Source organism: Triticum aestivum, chromosome 5B (genome assembly GCF_018294505.1).
Source record: "Triticum aestivum cultivar Chinese Spring chromosome 5B, IWGSC CS RefSeq v2.1, whole genome shotgun sequence".
In the NCBI taxonomy this organism is placed as follows: Eukaryota; Viridiplantae; Streptophyta; class Magnoliopsida; order Poales; family Poaceae; genus Triticum; species Triticum aestivum.
Genome location: NC_057807.1, coordinates 239,461,742 through 239,482,137, shown reverse-complemented (window position 1 = coordinate 239,482,137; position 20,396 = coordinate 239,461,742). Strand labels below are relative to the sequence as shown.

The 20,396-nt window shown below is 45.9% G+C and overlaps 1 long non-coding RNA gene across 31 annotated transcripts; it reads right to left on the bottom strand.

The window, feature by feature from the left end:
• Positions 1–9,312: 9,312 nt before the first annotated feature.
• On the bottom strand, positions 9,313–16,797 carry LOC123111170 (uncharacterized). 31 transcript variants are annotated; one of them, XR_006454211.1, is made up of 9 exons: positions 16,214–16,797; positions 15,971–16,084; positions 15,197–15,891; positions 12,860–14,625; positions 12,237–12,325; positions 12,000–12,103; positions 10,671–10,922; positions 10,418–10,556; positions 9,313–9,799 (listed from the first exon to the last, which is right to left on the bottom strand). It is a non-coding gene; the product is annotated as an uncharacterized lncRNA (long non-coding RNA). The 31 variants fall into 31 exon arrangements; XR_006454209.1 differs by adding an exon at positions 10,302–10,353 and having other exon boundaries at positions 10,439–10,556; positions 12,237–14,625; positions 16,214–16,796; XR_006454199.1 differs by having other exon boundaries at positions 12,431–14,625; positions 16,214–16,796.
• Between the last annotated feature and the right edge of the window lie 3,599 nt (positions 16,798–20,396).

Genomic DNA, 20,396 nt, shown 5'->3' with positions numbered 1-20,396 from the left:
GAGGGGGCTGGACACGGGGGCTGCGCCCGGGCTACGCCCAAACACACGCCACCCAGCCAGGTCCCTCGGACCTGGTCGTCGCGCGCCTCCCCTTGAGCGGAGCCAAGGTACGAAGACTCGTTTGCGCGTAAAGGGGGACTCCTGAGCATCGCAACTCAGGAGCCTAACTGGTCACGTAGCCCCTCACTCCTTAGTCCCGTCCTGGTTTCCGGTCGGGGCTAACGGCGGCTGAGGTATGCGCGGGGCCGGGCCCTGCCGACGTAGAACGACAAATCCACTCCTACGCCCCTTCCCTGCTTGTTGTTTGCGCGTCAAGGGGGACTCCTGAGCATCGCAACTCAGGAGCCTAACTTGCCACGTAGCCCCTCACCCCTTAGTCCCGTCCTGGTTTCCGGTCGGGGCTAACGGCGGCTGAGGTATGCGCGGGGTCGGGCCCTGCTGACGTAGAACACAAGCAAGTAGGAGAGAAAGATGCAAATCCTAAGGAATTCAAAAGCAAATATTACAAGCCATAGAGTGTTTTCACAACACCAAACACAATTTTAAATGCCTCCACGAGGCATGGTGCATGTTGCAGGAATTAAAACAAGACAAAGGATGCAAGGGGATCACTTTCCAGTGGCGCTGCCGCCTGCGGTGGAGCCATGCTGGGCGGCTCCGCCTCCTGAAGCCGCGGAACCGGTGGCGTCGCGTCTAGGCAAGATGCTGAAGGCACGGAACTTCTCCAGCAAAACCTCGGCTCGGCCCTTCACAGCCTCAGCGGCGGCGGCGGCAAGGTCGCCGCTCACGGGTTCCATCAGGCTGTCGAGGTCGACGTTGGGGTCGCGAAGGTAGATGTGGCTGAGGACATGCGTCAGCACTGCAGATGACAGGGCATGAGCCTCGGCCTCGGCCATGGGACCAAGGCCGTCCGCGGCATCTTCAAGCGCACGGACCAAGAAGGGAAGCAGCTCGGCAGGGCCGTCCTCTTTGCCAGCCAACGGGTCCTCCAAGCCACTCTCATAGAGCGTCTTCAGCGCGGCACGAGCCTTCTCCTCCAGCTCGGCGAAGGCCACCCGGTCCTTGGCCAGGACCTTCGCCTTGCGGTCTAGCTCGGCCCTCTCCACCTTCAGCGCCTGCTCCAACGTCTCCAACCGGCCGCGATGGTCAACAAGCTCGGCGTCCAGGTCTTTCATGGTAGCCTCCCGAGCCTTCATCCCCTCCTCCTTCTCCTGGCGGATGCGGACCTCCTTCGCGAGCTCCTCGCGCAGGTCTTGCAGCTCAACCTCCAGCTCCTTGTAGCGGCCCTGGGCATCCGCAGCTTTGCCTTGGGCAGCATCGCGAGCAGCCTTAGCCTGGCGGGCAGCTTGCTTCTCCTCGTCGGAGGCGGATGCAGCCTGCCTCAGCGCTGCTTGGACAAAGGCAGCAGAGCGGGCCCAGACGGAGGCTAACTCCAGGCGCCCGACCACCAGGCGGGGGTCCGCGCTCTGGAGATCCTCCCGAAGCCGGCCCAGTTCATTGGCGGCCTGGTCCAAGACAACGGAGGGATCAGGAGAGACGGGAGCTGGTGGAGCAGGCGGAGAGGACGGCAGCGTGACCACGGCTTGGGAGGAAGGAGCCTCCCGGGCCTTGGGCATCTCAGCAGCAGCACCAAGCCTAGGCCCCTCCAAGGTCAGCGGGGCCACGGGGGCTGACTCCTCGCCAGAGTGCCCCTGCTGGGCTCGTGAGGACGACCGGGCAGGGGAAGCGTGGGCCCCAGTGCCTTCTTTCCCTGCAGAAGAAGGTGCTGCCTCGGCAGGCGAACTCGCCTCAAGTAGGGCCGCAGAAGCCCCCCTCAACCTCTTCGCCTCAGGTGCCGGCCTGGTCAAGGAGTGCAGACGTCAAGTCTCGGCGGCAGAAACAAAGCAGAGCACGGATCGAGTACTTATGGGTCATCGCTCGCGGGTTCAAGCAGCCTCCGGCCAAACTTGAAGCCCGAGAGCCTGCAGCTAGGTCAGCCTTGGGAGGCATGGAAGCAGAGGACGCGTCGGGAAGGCCGGAGCTGGCCTCAGACCGCCCCGGAGCCAGAGCGGATCCTGGGGGCACCAGCCCAGACCTGTCTTTCCTCGGGACCGGGGGAGAATCCACTCCTTCTCGCCCGGCGCTGGTCTCGTCGTCATCCGACATGGAGCAGAGGGTGCGAGACCTGCGCCGGGGGAAGGACTTCTCCGACTCCTCGCCAGTCGCCTCGGAGTCGAACTCTTCCTCCCCCTCCTCCTCTTCTTCCTCCTCACTCCCGCTGGAGTCGCTGGAGGACACATTCACCATCGGCAACGCCGTCAGATCCCCAGGATCCACTGCGGACACCAGCCCCTCACCGTTGAAGGTGGGCACGGCGTCCACCGCCTGCTCCCAGTCGTCACGAAGAAACAGGGGGACAGGAGCACCGTCCGGCCTCGCCACGTCTCCCCCGACCAAGAAGTGGAGGGCCGCGACCAGATCTTCATCGGCCAGGGCTGTAGAGCTCAAGCGAATGGCAGCATCTGCTTCCCCGAGCCTCCACAACGGGAGCGAGTGCTCCCAGAGTGGAGCCACCCGGTGCTCCAGAAACTCCCTCAGGAGTGAGGCCCCGGTCAGCTTCGCCGCCCCCAGGTTGCCTGGCCTCAGGTCCGCGTCCAGCCTCTCTAGCACCGCCCTCGCACGGGGGTCGACGAGCTCCGCGCGAGACCATGCATCAACGGCCTTGGGCTGCCCCGTGGGCAACACAAGTCGGGGGTGGATGCGCCCGGCGTCCACCATGACCCACCTGCTCCGGAAGCCTTCAATCTTTTCCCGGGCTTCGAGATGGCGTTGGAGACAGAGTATGCGACAAAACTCGCGCATGCGGAGATGGGGCCACGAGAAACCCGGAGATAAAAGTAATGGCGCAACAAGGCCACCGAGGGCTTTATCCCAACATGAGCCTCGCAATAGTAGGCGAAGATCGCCAGAAGGAGAACAGAGTTGGGGTGGAGGTGCAGAGCTTGCAAGTTGTATAGGCGAAGAACAGCAAGGAAGAACTCGGAAAAAGGAGGCACCAGACTGGCGACGATGGCGCTCACGAAGAGCGGGTAAAAGGTGCTCCCCTTGCCTTCAGGCTGGCTGGAGCCGGCCTTGGACACAGTCGCTCCCACGCTGCCCTGCACCACCGTCCTCTGGCGCACGAGGGCAAGATTCCTCTCCAACACATTTGGGGGATCCAGAGCTGGGGAGTACTAGGCCTCAGTCGGAGTCTTGCGGGGCGCCATAGCTCGCCGGGCAGGAAGGATTGAGGCAGATCTGGAGGATTTCGGAAGCAGGAAGGAGAAGGGCGAGAAAGGGGATCTGGAGCAAGGAAGGCAAGAACAAAGCAGGTCAGTCTGGCCCGGGCACCCCTTTTTGTCAAGTCGTGGGGTTGCCGAGGCGTCGTGGGGAAGCAGAGACGCCCACGTCCAATCAACCGCCACACGACGCCCAAGGCCGCAGGCTGTTGGGGCCCGCGGCGCTTCGCACTTGCCCCTTCGCTTCTCTGCTAAGCCAAGTCCGGGCGCGCCTTAGGCCCGGGGGCTACTGTCAGCGTTCTGGGAACGGGGGTCCCCAGACTTGCCTGCCTGCGGTGTGGCTCAAGTGGGGGCCCAATGCAGCCCAGCTTCATCAGCTCAAGCTCAAGACCCTCGCGAGGGGCCAAGCCTCGCGGGGCGGACGACAGGGAGCTTCCTCAGGAGTAGCCTCCTCAGGCATGCTCGCGAGGAGGCGGAGAGATCAAGGCAGGGCACCTCCCGAGGGGCCCGTGACGCAAGCCATGACGATCGAGGCCCAGGCGGGCGCCACGCGAGCGTCGGCCTGCGTAGTGTCCTTGTTTCTCTTTCGGTGCAAAGGGGGCAAGCACAGGCCAAGGCATCAGGCAAAGGTTGCCGTTTCACACTGTTCAAAAAATCTTCCGATTCAGCGATTTATCATCCGATTTATCGGTACTCTTGGGGTGACCGATAAGATTATGCCTTATCTTCACTGTTTATCATTTGTGCCGATTAATCGCCATGACAAGCGATTTATCGGGAATCTACCGATAAATCGGGCCTATTTATAGCACTATGTTTGCAAAAACTATGTTTATTTGTGTTTTGTGGACCTTGTTACGCAATATATGTCGTTGTCCTATTTTTATGTCACTATACGAGGATTCAAAGGCTAGGAATCAAGGTAACACTTTAGTCCAATATTTTTTTGGTGTTGAATATAGCATATTTTAGTGTTGGGACCCTGGGATTTGCAAAAACATGGCCGATTAATAGTCGGCCGATAAAATCGATTAATCGGCCAATTTCTGGTTAATCTCTACCCAGCTGACCGAGACGATAACGATAAGCGATATCCTCAACATTGCTGTTTCGGTGCAACAAGACCAAGGCTAGCAGAACGGCAGGATGGAGGTCATCACGGAGCCCAGGGCGGCGTCACCGTTAGGACCTTTGGCAGCAGAAGACCAACTTTAGTCAGGATAAGTGTACCAGATGTTCCCCTTCAAAATGGCCAATTGTTGGCGCCGTTCCCACTCATTATTTGGGGAGAGGCCCAGGGCCTCGCTCTATAAATAGGACTAGCCACCACAATCGAGAGAGGGGGGAAGATCATCCAGAGATCAACCAGAGAGAGAGAGAAGCGACTGAACTCACCCAAGAAGTTCATCGCGCCAGCTCAAGAACAGCCCCTCGCGAGGCTGTTCTCCCTTTGTACTGTTCGTCATCAGCCCCTGAGGCAATCCACCACACCACACACTGGAGTAGGGTATTACACCACCATGGTGGCCTGAACCAGTATAAACCTCGTGTCCCTTGTGTGTTCATCTTTCTTGCTTAGATCTTTGCAAGACTTCGAGACATGAGCTGGTAGGGGAGAGATCTCCGCGCGCACCCCAGTGTTCGAACCTCAAGGGTCTGTCGGAACCCGAAATCCGACAATACTAGGTTCAACATTGATTTGCTCAGGAGGTGTACAAGTCCTAGTATTACTCTTACGAACAACAGTCGAAGCTTTAGCATGATCCTTTATCCTAACAGGAAAGGGAGGTTTCTCAACATAAGTAGTAGGAACAATAGGATCACTATAGGTGATAGTCTTTTCTTCAACTGTAATAGGTGCAACTACTTTCACTTCAACAGGAGGATTATATTTAAACCACTTCTCTTTAGGGAGATCAACATGAGTAGCAAAAGATTCACAGAAAGAAGCTACTATCTCAGAGTCAAGTCCATACTTAGCGCTAAATCCACGAAAAGCATCGGTATTCATAAAAGATTTAACACAATTGAACTTAGGTGTCATACATGACACCTTACCATCGTCGGAACCCCAATCTTCAGCGTTGCGTTTAATTCTTTCCAATAAGTCCCATTTGAAATCAATAGTCTTCAGCATATAAGAACCAGCACATGAAGTATCGAGCAGGTTGCGATTATCAAGAGAAAGCCGAGCATAAAAGTTTTGAATAATCATTTCCCGGGAGAGCTCATGATTGGGGCATGAATATAACATTGACTTAAGCCTCCCCCAAGCTTGAGCGATGCTTTCTCCTTCGCGAGACCAGAAATTATATATGTAATTACGATCACGATGAACAAGATGCATAGGATAGAACTTCTGGTGAAATTCCAACTTCAATCGCTTATAATTCCAAGATCTCATATCATCGCATAGCCTATACCATGTCAATGCATCTCCCTTCAAAGATAAAGGGAAGACCTTCCTTTTGACAACATCATTGGGAATACCTGCAAGCTTAAATAATCCACAAACTTCATCCACAAAGATAAGGTGTAAATCGGGATGCAATGTTCCATCTCCTGCAAATGGATTAGCTAGCAGTTTCTCTATCATACCTGAAGGAATCTCAAAGTAAATATTTTCATAAAGTTCAGTAGGTTGAGGAGCAACTCTTTGCTCTTCTGGTCGGGGTGAAGATACCCCGAACAAGCCCCTCAAAGGATTAGTTTCCATAGTGAGAAGTAATAGAAAATTTCAGCACACTGTATAAATAATTCCTTACCAAATTCCACTCACCAAAAGCGCTACACTCCCCGTCAACGGCGCCAGAAAAGAGTCTTGATGACCCACAAGTGTAAGGGATCAATCATAGTCCTTTCGATAAGTAAGAGTGTCGAACCTAACGAGGAGCAGAAGAAAATGATAAGTGGTTTTTGGTAAGGTTTTCTCTGCAAGCATTGAAATTGTAGGTGATAGATAGTTTTGTGATAAGATAAATGGTAATGAGTAACAAGTAAATAAAGTAAATAAAGTGCAGCAAGGTGGACCAATCCTTTATGTAGCAAAGGATAAGCCTGGACAATTTCTAATAATGAGATATGAGCTCCCGAGGACACATGGGAATTATCGTCAAGCTAGTTTTCATCACGTTCATATGATTCGCGTTCGGTACTTTGATAATTTGATATGTGGGTGGACCAGTGCTTGGGTACTGCCCTTACTTGGACAAGCATCCCACTTATGATTAACCCCTATTGCAAGCGTCCGCAACTACAAAAGAAGTATTAAGGTAAACCTAACCACAGCATTAAACATATGGATCCAAATCAGCCCCTAACGAAGCAACGCATAAACTAGGGTTTAAGCTTCTGTCACTCTAGCAACCCATCATCTACTTATTACTTCCCCATGACTTCCTCTAGGCCCAAATAATGGTGAAGTGTCATGTAGTCGACGTTCACATAACACCACTAGAGGAAAAGACAACATACATCTCATCAAAATATCGAACGAATACCAAATTCACATGACTACTAATAGCAAGACTTCACACATGTCCTCAGGAAGAAACATAACTACTCACAAAGCATATTCATGTTTATAATCAGAGGAGTAATAATATGCATAAAGGATCTGAACATATGATCTTCCACCAAGTAAACCAATTAGCATCAACTATAAGGAGTAATCAACACTACTTGCAACCCACAGGTACCAATTTGTGGTTTTGATACAAGATTGGATACAAGAGATGAACTAGGTTTTTGAGAGGAGATGGTGCTGGTGAAGATGTTGATGGAGATTGACCCCCTCCCGATGAGAGAATCGTTGGTGATGATTTCCCCCTCCCGGAGGGAAGTGTCCCCGGCAGAACAGCTCCACCAGAGCCCTAGATTGGTTCCGCCAAGGTTCCGCCTCGTGGCGGCGGAGTTTCGTCCCGTAGGCTTGCCCATGATTTTTTCCAGGGTAAAAGCTCTAATATAGCAGAAGATGGACACCGGGGGGCCATCAGGGGGTCCAAGAGACAGGGGGCGCGCCCAGTAGGGGGGGCGCCCCCCACTCTCCTAGATGAGGTGGCCCCCTGGTGTATTTATTTCGCCCAATAATTCTTATTAATTCCAAAAAGATGTTTCGTGGAGTTTCAGGACTTTTGGAGCAGTGCAGAATAGGTTTCCAATGTTTGCTCCTTTTCCAGCCAGAATTCCAGCTGCAGGCATTCCCCCTCTTCATGATAAACCTTGTAAAATAAGAGAGAATAGCCATAAGTATTGAGATATAATGTGTAATAACAGCCATAATGCAAAATGGACGTATCAGATGTCAAAACTACATTCCTTAATGGATTTCTTAAAGAAGAGTTGTATATGATGCAACCAGAAGGTTTTGTCGATCCTAAAGGTGCTAACAAAATGTGCAAGCTCCAGTGATCTATCTATGGACTGGTGCAAGCATCTCGGAGTTGGAATAGAGTTGATCAAAGCATATAGTTTTATACATACTTGCGGTGAAGCCTGTATTTACTAAAAAGTGAGTGGGAAACATTTCTGATAAATATATTTGAATGACATATTGTTGATCGGAAATAATGTAGAATTTTCTAGAAAGCATAAAGGAGTATTTGAAGAAGTTTTTCAAAGAAAGACCTCGGTGAAGCTGCTTACATATTGAGCATCAAGATCTATAGAGATAGATTAAGACGCTTGATAAGTTTTTTCAATGAGTACATACCTTGACAAGATCTTGAAGTAGTTCAAAATGGAACAATCAAAGAAAGAGTTCTTGCCTGTGTTACAAGGTGTGAAATTGAGTAAGACTCAAAGCCCGACAACGGCAGAAGATAGAAAGAGAATCAAAGTCATTCCCTATGCCTCAGCCATAGGTTCTATAAAGTACTAGTTGACCCGTTGCGCCAAATGGCGCAGAGACCTGCTGAAGACATGTTGTCGATGAAAATAGTTTCATGCTGCAAGAACCTTCAACTAAATCATGCTATTTTTTAAACATGTTTATTACGTTGTTAAATAATAGTCTGGGAAAAGGGAAACTTTGCATAATATGAATATGTTCAGTTTGAAAATATGGGCACTATAATGAGAGAGTAAAGTTGGCATGGTTGTATTTTTTTTAGCAAGTTTGAAAACATGGTTTTCATGATGAGAAACCTGGCCATGCATATTTTTCCTGCAAAAAAAGAGGGAAAAAGATAAGAAACCTAAGGAAAAAAAACATGGTTTAGTTGATTTTCTTACGCCAAATGGCGCAGAAACCTGCTGATTTCATGTTAGCGATGAAAAGAAATCCATGATTTGGTTGATTTTGTTATGGGCAAGCACATATGACAACAAATTTAATCTCTCTTAGTTGGAAAAAACGGGGCCTTGTTGTCTACAATTGATGTATATACACATTTAAATTTGATAGCAAAGTTCTATTTGAAACAAAATCCATTTAACAAAACTAACCCTCTTTAAATGTCTATAATTTAATAGCGGCATGATTTTATTGTCTATAATGAGATGTATATACACATTCTAATTTGGTAGCACAAAGTCCCATCCAAAATCATGCCGCTGAAAATACATGTATCTTTTTTAATCTATGTGCGCATTCTAAAAAACATGTTTTAGCTATGAACATGCACATACCGTAACAAATTTAATCCCCCTTAGTAAAAACATATAGGTTTATTGTCTACAATAAGATGTACATGCACAATTTACTTTGGTAGCGTGGAGTCTCATTCAAAACAACGTCGTGTTGAAAATATATGTATTTTTCAAGAATCTTTTGTTTGAGCAAGTACGCGGGGTAAGAATTTAGACCCTTCTATAAAAGTACATATCTTCTTTACTAAAAACATATGTATATTTATGCTATTTTAGAAAGAGTAGCGTTTCTATCAACTTTGTTTCTGTGTGTTTGAAAAAAGCAGTCGTATGGCAGCCAGTTCGGCCCATGAATCGGGCGACTTGTTTAGCCCTTTTTCCTCATCACTTATTTATCCCTTCTTCCTGGAGAGCTTCGTTCAGTCAGAGACAAAACTGCTAAGTAGTACTTCTATCATCTCAATAATTGAAGAATAATAACATTTCTCTATATCTGGTACAATAATAACATCATTTATAGTACATTTGGTCAAGCAACCAATTAGCAGAAGAACAATAACATTTCTCTATATCTTGAATTCCACATATGGGATAATTAATATATCGACTTGTATGGATGGCTTCACTCAAAACAATACATATGCCTTCTGTTTATTTGCCTGACAAATGACCATCAGATGAATCAATCAAATAGGAGGAATTGGGGAGCATTTCAAACCAAAACAAAGAATTGATCCTAACTACTAAAGTGCAGCAGCTTTAAAGCCTCTGGATTATTTTGCTCCTACTCCACCAGGAAAGTCAGGCCTTCAAGAACCAAAATATTTAAGAGTGGAACTAAAATAACAGCAGTCCAAATCCTCGTAAGCCATGTTGTTTATATCCTTAAACCCAAAATGTTGCCTCTTAGCATCTCTGTTGTTCTCTTGATCCTTATTAGGTGTCAGATTATCCTGAAGAAAAGGCAGATGATATCATATTATCATTAAATAAATCCATACTTAATATGTGGATCATGGGGAATGGCAAGATGCCATATTGGGGTTTGCAACATGAATAGAAGACCGCTAATTTATATAAGTAAAAAAAGGCCTGAACACCCTTAAGAAAGACCATGATGGCGTACTAAATATTTTGAAACGCTAAGTTATTTTGTCGCCGAAAGAGAAAAAAAGATGAACAATTAGAAGACATGTAATGAAGAAAACATATGGTAGAAGACGAACTGCATTATTATATAAATAGAAAGAAACAAGTCTGTGGTATATAATTATTATGATAAACCTTCATTTAAATAGAGAAGCCATGCATTACTACATGCAATCACACAGTTAGGCAAGCAAATAGGCTAGTCACACTTATGTTAAGTGATCACATGGTACCAATATAGCAGCGATATGTAGAAAGTGTGTCTTAATTATACAAAGCAGATTCAGATACCAATGGTGTACTCACAGCATGGCCATCTAAAGTCCACTCAATGATATCCCATTTGGTTTTTATGTTCCTAGTTGGATCAAGAGGGAGGTTGACATTAAGTTGACATTAGGAGTTGGAACTATAGACAATACATTGTATTCATTATTCCATACTCTCGAAGGTCCTTTTCCTTGCTCCAGCTGTTAATTTGTAGCTTCACTGGTCATTGTAGTGGCTATTGTTAGTGCTGCACCAAACAATGCTCCCATTGTGGTTGTTTGTCCAGAGATCCTATATATCATACTATTGGTGGTTAGATTAAAGAAAACCAAAAAATAGCATGGATGCAGACATGATGCTCAGTTTATATATTCTAGTATAAGATGTGAACGACCGACACCACACCGCAAGGTCTTCACAGCAGCGATGAGTAACATCCTTGGCCTGGCACCTGACGGAGTTGAAACGACAGTGACTTCCAAATATGTCAAAGGACAGTACCGATGCCCACATTACAAGTCTTGGGTGGGCAGCCCTCCTGGTGGCATTAGCTGACAAACATTGGAGATCACCAGGAACTGAAATGCACAGGATGGACCAAATCACAGCAGCAAAATGTGGTTGTTTTGCGGCATGCCACAGCATTACTGAAGTAGACTAAAATTCAGGAGAAAAGAGGAGATTAGAAATGATGTAAAGTCAGGTGCGGGATTGAAATGGGAATAAGAAAGTAGTATTTCAATAGAGGTGTATTGCTATGCACAATATGTTGCAGAATTCGTATGAGTTATCAATTACAAGAAAAGAACATCTAAGTGCAGGCCAGATATATTTATTAACATGACCCTCTACACATGATGCCGCAAAGCTTAGATGTACCAAATAATTCCTGAATCTAATTAGTGTGTCTACATGCTAGAAGAAACTTATAACTCGAGTGCTGACACTCAGATCCATCACTGGATCCTGTAGAGCCTACAAGAACAGATTAAAATGCAGTTTCAAGCAAACCAATAAAGTATGCACAAACATGAAAACATTACAAAAGTACATCAAAACTGCAGCCAATCTCACCTTCTTTACGTTTTTTATGCCTAGGTAAGCAATTCTACAGCCAATCTCATGAATGAATCATTATTCAGAAGTCAGCAGGGCTAAAACCCCGAGAATCTAAACAAGACGCTCATTACTGAAAGCATAAGAACATAGTGCAGATTCTTTTGGCATTTTTTTATGCCTAGGTAAGCAATTCCACCAAGAAATAAAATAAGATTGGTATTGCTAGAAGCATAAGAACATAGTGCAGATTCCTGTCACGAAATATACCGATGCCTAGGTAAGGAATTTTACCAAAAACAGTTGAAGAAAAATTAAGAGGCGTAACCTATGCACTTTGTTTCTCTTGTAAAAATTTCTCTACATTTTCTGGATCCAGCTATACATGATAGAACTGTAGATTAGAATTACTCGCAGGCATAGTTAACAATTGAACTGTAGTGGCAGCAAGTTTTCTTGAATGGCCTGGCCTAGTGGCTACGCTGACTGGTGGTGTAAGTTTAGGAATGAATTCACTTCTTTAACAAAATAGGAAAGGTGTGGCTTATAGCATGAGGAATCAATGCAAGAAATTAAACTGCTTTCCAAGGAACCACTATTTAGGACAAAAATAACTGCAACTAAGAATTATTATCTGTACATAGGTCCCAAAAAATATGAATCTGGTAACAAAAATACCTTGCAATATCTGTAGTGCATACTTCAAATAACAAATTCTTCCTTAACCATGCAAGAATGCACAAAGCTCTTTCGCTTGCCGATGAGCAACCTTACTAACGGTCCTACAAATCAAAAGAAAATATTGATTTAAGGAGGAGAAAAAAACAGCAAAAACATTTAGATATTGACATAGGCATAGCTTGCGATGATTACGAAATGAGATACAAATGGGAGCGGCCAACTATTTGTTCTTACACTGAGCAGACCGCCTCAACACATCGTCAAGACTACCTTACACCAAGTTAACATGGAGATCAATGCCTATTGACAGAAAGTGAAATGACCTGCGAGGAATAGAAACAGTAGGCTGATTATGTAAGAAAAGGCCAACATGTCTGTTTAAAAATAGACCAGAGAGTAGACAGATCGTCCATATGCACTCCTATTACGCGTGCTTGATTTCTACTCGATATTTTTGCCGATGATGGATTTCCGTATTGTTCTGCAGGATATCCCTGACGATCACAGGGAACGCTCCAAACAAAAGAAAATAATTGTATCAGGTAAGCGCAATAATTTGTTGATCTCTGCAAGTAAAGAGGAAGGAATCTGTTTCTTACTTTGGTGTGTGTGACATGAAACATCATTTCCTAAGTAAACAAATTATTTGCTTGCCATTGAAAACAAAAATTTGAGCAAATATATATTTTATTGTTCATGATCTTTCTTTTTTGTCTGTATCGAAGTTCATAGTCACTCAATATATATGATGTTGTGATCGTGTCTGATGACCCGTTGAGCCAAATGGCGCAGAGGCACGATAAATCCATGTATGTGATGAAAAAATATCCATGGTTTAATTCCCTTTAATAGAAAACCTGATGGAGCAGGGATGGAGGCGGCAGTGCCCGGAGTACAACCAACGCAGCCTTCTTCTGTCACTTCGTTGATGCAGCCACATCTGTCCCTCCCCACCTGAGAGGGAAACCTGATTTCTATATGAATCATTCGATTATTGTTGTTAGGATCTTCACTAATTTTGTTATTTTGGTCTGCTACAAAAACATATAATGTTCCATTACTTCATAGCGTGTACAGATTAATTTTGTAGGCTAAACCTCTGACTACATTTCCTAGCATAATTACTCGAACCAAAACAGGTCCCGCTTGCATTTCCCTGTAAGCAAATGCAAATGCTAGAAAAGGAAGAGGCATTTCCCTGTAACCAAAACAGAAGCGATCAGCTTATCCACATTGCACAATGCTCTAGCAAAAACAGTATAAAAATTGTATATTGGGAAATCAATCATGGCTCTTCAGTTAATGAATCATAAGAAATGGAAGCTTTGTCAAGGGAAAAAAATTGGACTAATATATTTTCTATACTGAAAAACAACAAAACGCAAAACAGTTCACCAAGCTCTTGATGCATCATATAAGGCAACTTTTGCACCCGAAGACATAAGAAATGAAATCCCTAATGTTTTGTGGTTGAAGAATGGGACTGCATCGACCACAATACAAAAAACATTGAATAAATTTGACACATCTTGTCAGTGGAATAAATTTAGAACATACTGTACAATAAATTTGACGCATCTCGTCAGTGGAATAAAGTTAGAGTTATTGCACGCCTTTTGTTATGTGTCCATCATAGTTCAATGCATCACAATAGTTTTCATTTGCTATCATATTTAGTTTTATTAACCATTGCGGATTGTATCATGTTGCATGTACTACACCATAGACTTCGAAGCACAACAATGAAATGTGTGATTAACCATAGAGGATGATAATAATAATAAAAGAGACACATTAGCTAAAATTATAAATACAGACATCACATAATTGTTGTATTTATTAGTGGCAAACAAGGAGAACTATGCAAGGAAATAAACCAACCAAATCAGTGGCGTGGAAGGCTAAAGATAACATGGTGAATAAAAAACATGGAAGCAAGATGGGAAGCAAACTAATGAGCTAAGTAGCATGACATCTAAGCCAGCATCCAAATGCACACACACCCACAAAATTCATGCATACTAACTTACCAAGCTAGGAAAGCAATAAGGCCTACAGGGCACATAATATATGGAATACCAAGGAAATCAGTAGGACAAACTTGACTTTGGCAACGTCTGAATTTACACCCATTTACAATGTTACTGAATGAATTTTGTAAATCCCACAAAAAGGGCTTTGGTGACGTCTGAATCTACACCTACAGAGCACATGGAGGTTTCAGGTTCAAGCCAGGGGGTAGAAGTGCAATACCAGGTGATGACGTCACTGCCGCAGCTCCATTTGCGCCTGAAGATGGGTGAAGGTAAGGAGGGAACGAGAGCAGAGAGGAGACATTATACAACCTAGGCAAGAAACCGATCAGAACCAAATAAGCCTGGTTGCACAAACAAATAAAGAAATAGTTCAGCAAAGTTCTTCTTTAGCCGGTCCAATTATCAGAAGCAAATAAGCATGGTTACACCAACAAATAAAGAAATAGTTCAGCAAAGTTCTCCTTTAGCTAGTCCAATTATCTTCTGATCAGAACCAAATAATCCTGGTTGCACAAACAAATAAGAAATAGTTCAGGAAAGTTCTCCTTTAGCTGGTCCAATTATCTTCCGATCAGAACCAAATAAGCCTGGTTGCACAAACAAATAAAGAAATAGTTCAGAAAAGTTCTCCTTTAGCTGGTCCAGTTATCTTTCGATGAGAACCAAATAAGCCTGGTTGCACAAACAAATAAAGCAATATTTTAACCAAAGTTTTCCTTTAGCTGGTCCTATTATCTTATTTCCTAAAAATGCAAAATATATTTTTACGCTCATAACATCAAAATGCAAGTTTCATTTAACAAAATCTTCCGATAGATTCTTCATCTACCTTTCTTTATGAAATCTAGTTTGGCCCCAGCATTGCCACAACACTAAAGGCCCAACAGGCACCACAATGACCCTGCCATTGTTAACCAATGCATACTAACTTGAGCATTTGATTCAGACGTTATGCAAAAAAGCAAAAAAATAGTTACTGAACCTAGCCTTGTTACGGTACCTATTCAAACTAAACTAAGTAACAAAAGTAGAACGCACGCATCTGCTTGAACAGCTCTAGCAACCTGTGATATGCCAATCATGATACCTCACAAAATATTCTCAGAACACATTGATCAATATTTATGCAAACCAGCCACCGCCGTGTCACGTTCTCACCTGCAGCTTGGGAGCAGGCCACCGCCGTGCCTCTTGGCGGCTGGATCCATCCCTGTTGTGGTTGTCGGCGTTGATGGAAAGCAGTGTGGCTTGGAGCGGCATGCCACCGTCGACCATAAAAAGCACTACAGCTTCCGCTAACAGTATCATGCTAGCCAGTAACATATATGCATACATCCTAAATAGTAAATATAAATAATACTTCATATCATATATGATGTAAGAATGAAATTCAGCTGGTAGGCTTCTCACTATTAATTCAGTAGGAGACGGTATCATGCTAGCCAGTAACATATATGCATACATCCTAAATAGTAAATATAAATAATACTTCATATCACATATCATGTAAGAATAAAATTCAGCTGGTAGGCTTCTCACTATTAATTCAGTAGGAGACGGCTACCTCATCTTTTACTATTTGTTTACACCTAAAAGTAATATACAGCTTCTCACTATTAAATTCAGGAGGTAGGGCGCTCACTGAGAGTTTTTACCAATGTCAACCATATGATTCATACCTCTGTATCGATGGAAAACCCATCATAAACATGATCCTAATCTTGTTTAGCCACTACAACTTCGAATTCAAGCTGCCGAAGAGTGGGACCTATCACATTTGGGTACAATCAGATTCCCTTGACGGATATCTCAAGAAAATGCGATATGACAATTTTGTAGCTTCCTTTGTATTCCTGAGTATAGTATGATGAACATTATTCAACGAGAAACCAATTTTAGCTAGCAAGAACAGAGAGTAAGCCTCAAACTCACCATGGCTAAGAAAAGGCCATCGCTTGCATGATAGCCAATTTCAACTTCCAGGGACAGAGGGTAAACTCCAAACTCACCATGGAAGAGCAAGCATATGCTTTGCTCCTGCTTCTTCTGATAAAATTAACAAAGTTCAGACAAGAATAGTAGGAGCACAAGATCCTGGAGACCCAATATGATCACACACTGGACAAGAAACAAACCAGATATGAGATAATAGAAGGGTAACCAGATAGAGATTACCTCAGAAAGGAAGCAAACCTCGAGCCGCAGAACATCGATCCCGTGCTCCCTGACCGGTGCCCCATATTAGGCAGTGGAGAAGTGGAAGAAGGATCCAGGAGTGGATCAAGCCACCACCAACCACCAGGTCGCACCTGACCTCGCCGGCGCCGGTCGGTGACCCTCTCCCGTCGCTGCCGGGCCTCCCTCCTCTCCTTCATTCTCTCCCTCTCTCGCATCTCTCTCTCTCTCCTGCAAGGACCGATCCATGTGGTCACCCTTTGCCGCCGCCACCGGAGAGGCTCGGCTCCACGACCGCACGCCTTAGATCCGGCGGGAGGAAAAGGAGGAAGCGACCCGCACAATCCTGTTCTCCGACGGCGGCGACATGCACGCGAGCGATGGGAAGGCGAGGAGGAGAAAAAGGCGAGGTGGTGGAGGAGGAGCCGAGGGCGACGGCGGCGTCCTTGGCCGAGCACACGCACGGAAGGGAGAGGGAGGGGTGCAGTGGCTCGTGGGGGTCGAGGGGAAGGAGAAAGGAGGCTAGGGTTCCATGTTTGGTGGCTGGGGTGGGGCAAGAGCCGCGAGACGCGGGTGATTGGGTGCGGAGCGCCCGAGCTGATTGGGGCAAATCCTCCTGCACGCGGAAAGGGCCAACCCAGCCAACGAGCGCCCGACATGAGCCCACTTGTCATTGGACTACAAAAACAACCGTGAAGTAAAATTAGGTTTGACTGCAGATGAAGATCCGACAGTTCAGACGCGCCAGAAGGTAGATCAGACGGTCAACGAAGGAGATGATTGAGGGAGCATTCTGGGAGCGAGTTGGCTAGCTTCTGTTTTGTTTTAAATGTCATGATGTGTATCAGATCTATTGCATACCCTACACTGAGTTTGGCAAGGGAGTACAATAGTGATCTAAGAGTAGATCACTGAACAGCGGTCAAAATTATCCTTAGTGCAATAAAGATATGTTTCTCGATTATGGAGGTGACAAAAGGTTCGTCGTAAAGGGTTACATCGATGCAAGTTTTGACACTGATCCAGATGACTCTAAGTCTCAATCTGAATATATATTGAAAGTGAGAGCAATTAGCTAAAATGGCTCCGTACAGAGCATTGTAGACATAGAAATTTGCAAAATACATATGGATCTGAATTTGGCAGACCCGTTGACTAAACTTCTCTCACAAGTAAAACATGATCACACATTAGTACTCTTTGGGTGTTAATCACATGGCGATGTGAACTAGATTACTGACTCTAGTAAACCCTTTGAGTGTTGGCCACATGACGATGTGAACTATGGATATTAATCACATGGTGATGAAAACTATTGGTGTTAAATCACATGGCGATGTGAAATAGATTATTGACTCTAGTGCAAGTGGAAGACTAAAGGAAATATGCCCTAGAGGCAATAATAAAGTTGTTATTTATATTTCCTTATATCATGATAAATGTTTATTCATGCTAGAATTGTATTGACCGAAAACTTAGTACATGTGTGAATACATAGACAAACAGAGTGTCACTAGTATGCCTCTACTTGACTAGCTCGTTGAATCAAAGATGGTTGAGTTTCCTAGCCATGGACATGAGTTGTCATTTGATTAACGGGATCACATCATTAGGAGAATGATGTGATTGACTTGACCCATTCCGTTAGCTTAGCACTTGATCGTTTAGTTTACTGTTATTGCTTTCTCCATGACTTATACATGTTCCTGTGACTATGAGATTATGCAACTCCCGAATACCGGAAGAACACTTTGTGTGCTATCAAATGTCACAACGTAACTGGGTGATTATAAAGGTGCTCTACAGGTGTCTCCGATGGTGTTTGTTGAGTTGGCATAGATCGAGATTAGGATTTGTCACTCCGATTGTCGAAGAGGTATCTCTGGGCCCTCTCGATAATGCACATCACAATAAGCCTTGCAAGCAATGTGACTAATGAGTTAGTTGCGGGATCATGCATTACGGAATGAGTAAAGAGACTTGCCGGTAACGAGATTGAGCTAGGTATTAAGATACCAACGATCGAATCTCAGGTAAGTAAACATACCGATGACAAAGGGAACAACATATGTTGTTATGCGGTTTGACCGATAAAGATCTTCGTAGAATATGTAGGAACCAATATGAGCATCCAGGTTCCGCTATTGGTTATTGACTGGAGACATGTCTCGGTCATGTCTACATAGTTCTCGAACCCGTAGGGTCCGCACGCTTAAAGTTCTGTGACAATCGGTATTGTGAGTTTTTGTGTTTTGATGTACCGATGGTAGTTCGGAGTCCCAGATATGGGACATGACGAGGAGTCTCGAAATGGTCGAGACGTAAAGATCGATATATTGGACGACTATGTTCGGACACCGGAAGTGTTTCGGGAGGTTCCAGACATATACCGGAGTACCGAGGGATTATCGGAACCCCCTGGGGAGTATAATGGGCCTATTGAACCTTGGTGGAGAAGAGGAGGGGCGGCCAGGGCAGGCCGCGCGCCCCCTCCCCCTCTAGTCCGAATTGGACAAGGAGGGGGCAGCGCCCCCCTTTCCTTCCCCTCTCTCTCCTCATTCCCCCTTCTCCTACTCCTACTAGGAAAGGAGGAGTCCTACTCCCGGTGGGAGTAGGACTCCCCCATTGGCGCGCCCTCCTCCTGGCCGGCCGCCTCCCCCTAGCTCCTTTATATACGGGGGCGGGGGGGCACCCCAAGACACAACAATTGATCATTAATCTCTTAGCCGTGTGCGGTGCCACCCTCCACCATAATCCACCTCGGTCATATCGTAGCGGTGCTTAGGCGAAGCCCTACATCGGTAGCATCATCATCACCGTCACCACATTGTTGTGCTGACGAAGCTCTTCCCGGAAGCTCTACTGGATCGTGAGTTTGCGGGACGTCACCGAGCTGAACGTGTGCTGAATGCAGAGGTGCCGTACGTTCGGCGTTGAGGATCGGTCGATCGTGAAGACGTACAACTACATCAACCGCGTTGTTATAACGCTTCCGCTTATGGTCTATGGGGGTGCATAGATGACACTCTCCCATCTCGTTGCTATGCATCACCATGATCTTGCGCGTGTGTAGAATTTTTTTGAAATTTACTACGTTCCCCAACAGATGCATAGCAACGAGACGGGAGAGTGTGTCTACGTACCCTCGTAGACCGAAAGCGGAAGCGTTTAGTTAACGCGGTTGATGTAGTCGAACGTCTTCACGATCCAACCGATCCAAGTACCGAACGTACGGCACCTCCGTGTTCAACACACGTTCAGCTCGATGACGTCCCTCGAACTCTTGATCCAGTAGAGGGTCAAGGGAGAGTTCCGTCAGCACGATGGCGTGGCAACGGTGTTGGTGATGTGATCCGCGCAAGGTTTCCCCTAAGCACTACGACGCTATGACTGGAGGAGTAAACTGTGGAGGGGGGCACCGCACACGGCTAAGCCAAATCTTTGTGTGCCTTTGGGGTGCCCCCCGCCGCCGTATATAAAGGGGGAGGAGGAGGTCGGCGGCCTAGGAGGGGCATGCCAAGGGGGGGGAGTCCTACTTGGACTCCCGATCCAAGTAGGATTCGGCCCCCCTCCTTCCTTCCAATGGAGGGGGAAAGGGGAAGGGAGAGAGAGGGAGAAGGAAAGAGGGGGGCCGCACCCCCTCCCCTTGTCCAATTCGGATTGGTCAAGGGGGCCACCTCTCGTGGCCTGCTTCCTCTCCTCCACTATGGCCCAATAAGGCCCATTAACTTCCCGAGGGGTTCCGGTAACCTCCCAGTACTTCGAAAAATCCCCGATCTTCTTTGGAACCATTCCGGTGTCCGTATATAACCTTCCAATATATGAATCTTTACCTCTCGACCATTTAGAGATTCCTCGTCATGTCCGTGATCTCATCCGGGACTCCAAACAAAATTCGGTCAACCAAACACATAACTCATAATACAAATCGTCATCGGACGTTAAGCTTGCGGATCCTAAGGGTTCGAGAACTATGTAGACATGACCAAGACACATCTCCGGTCAATAACCAATAGTGCAACCTGGATGCTCGTATTGGCTCCTACATATTCTACTAAGATCTTTATCGGTTAAACCGCATAACAACATACGTTGTTCCCTTTGTCATCAGTATGTTACTTGCCCGAGATTCGATCGTCGGTATCATCATACCTAGTTCAATTTCATTACCGACAAATCTCTT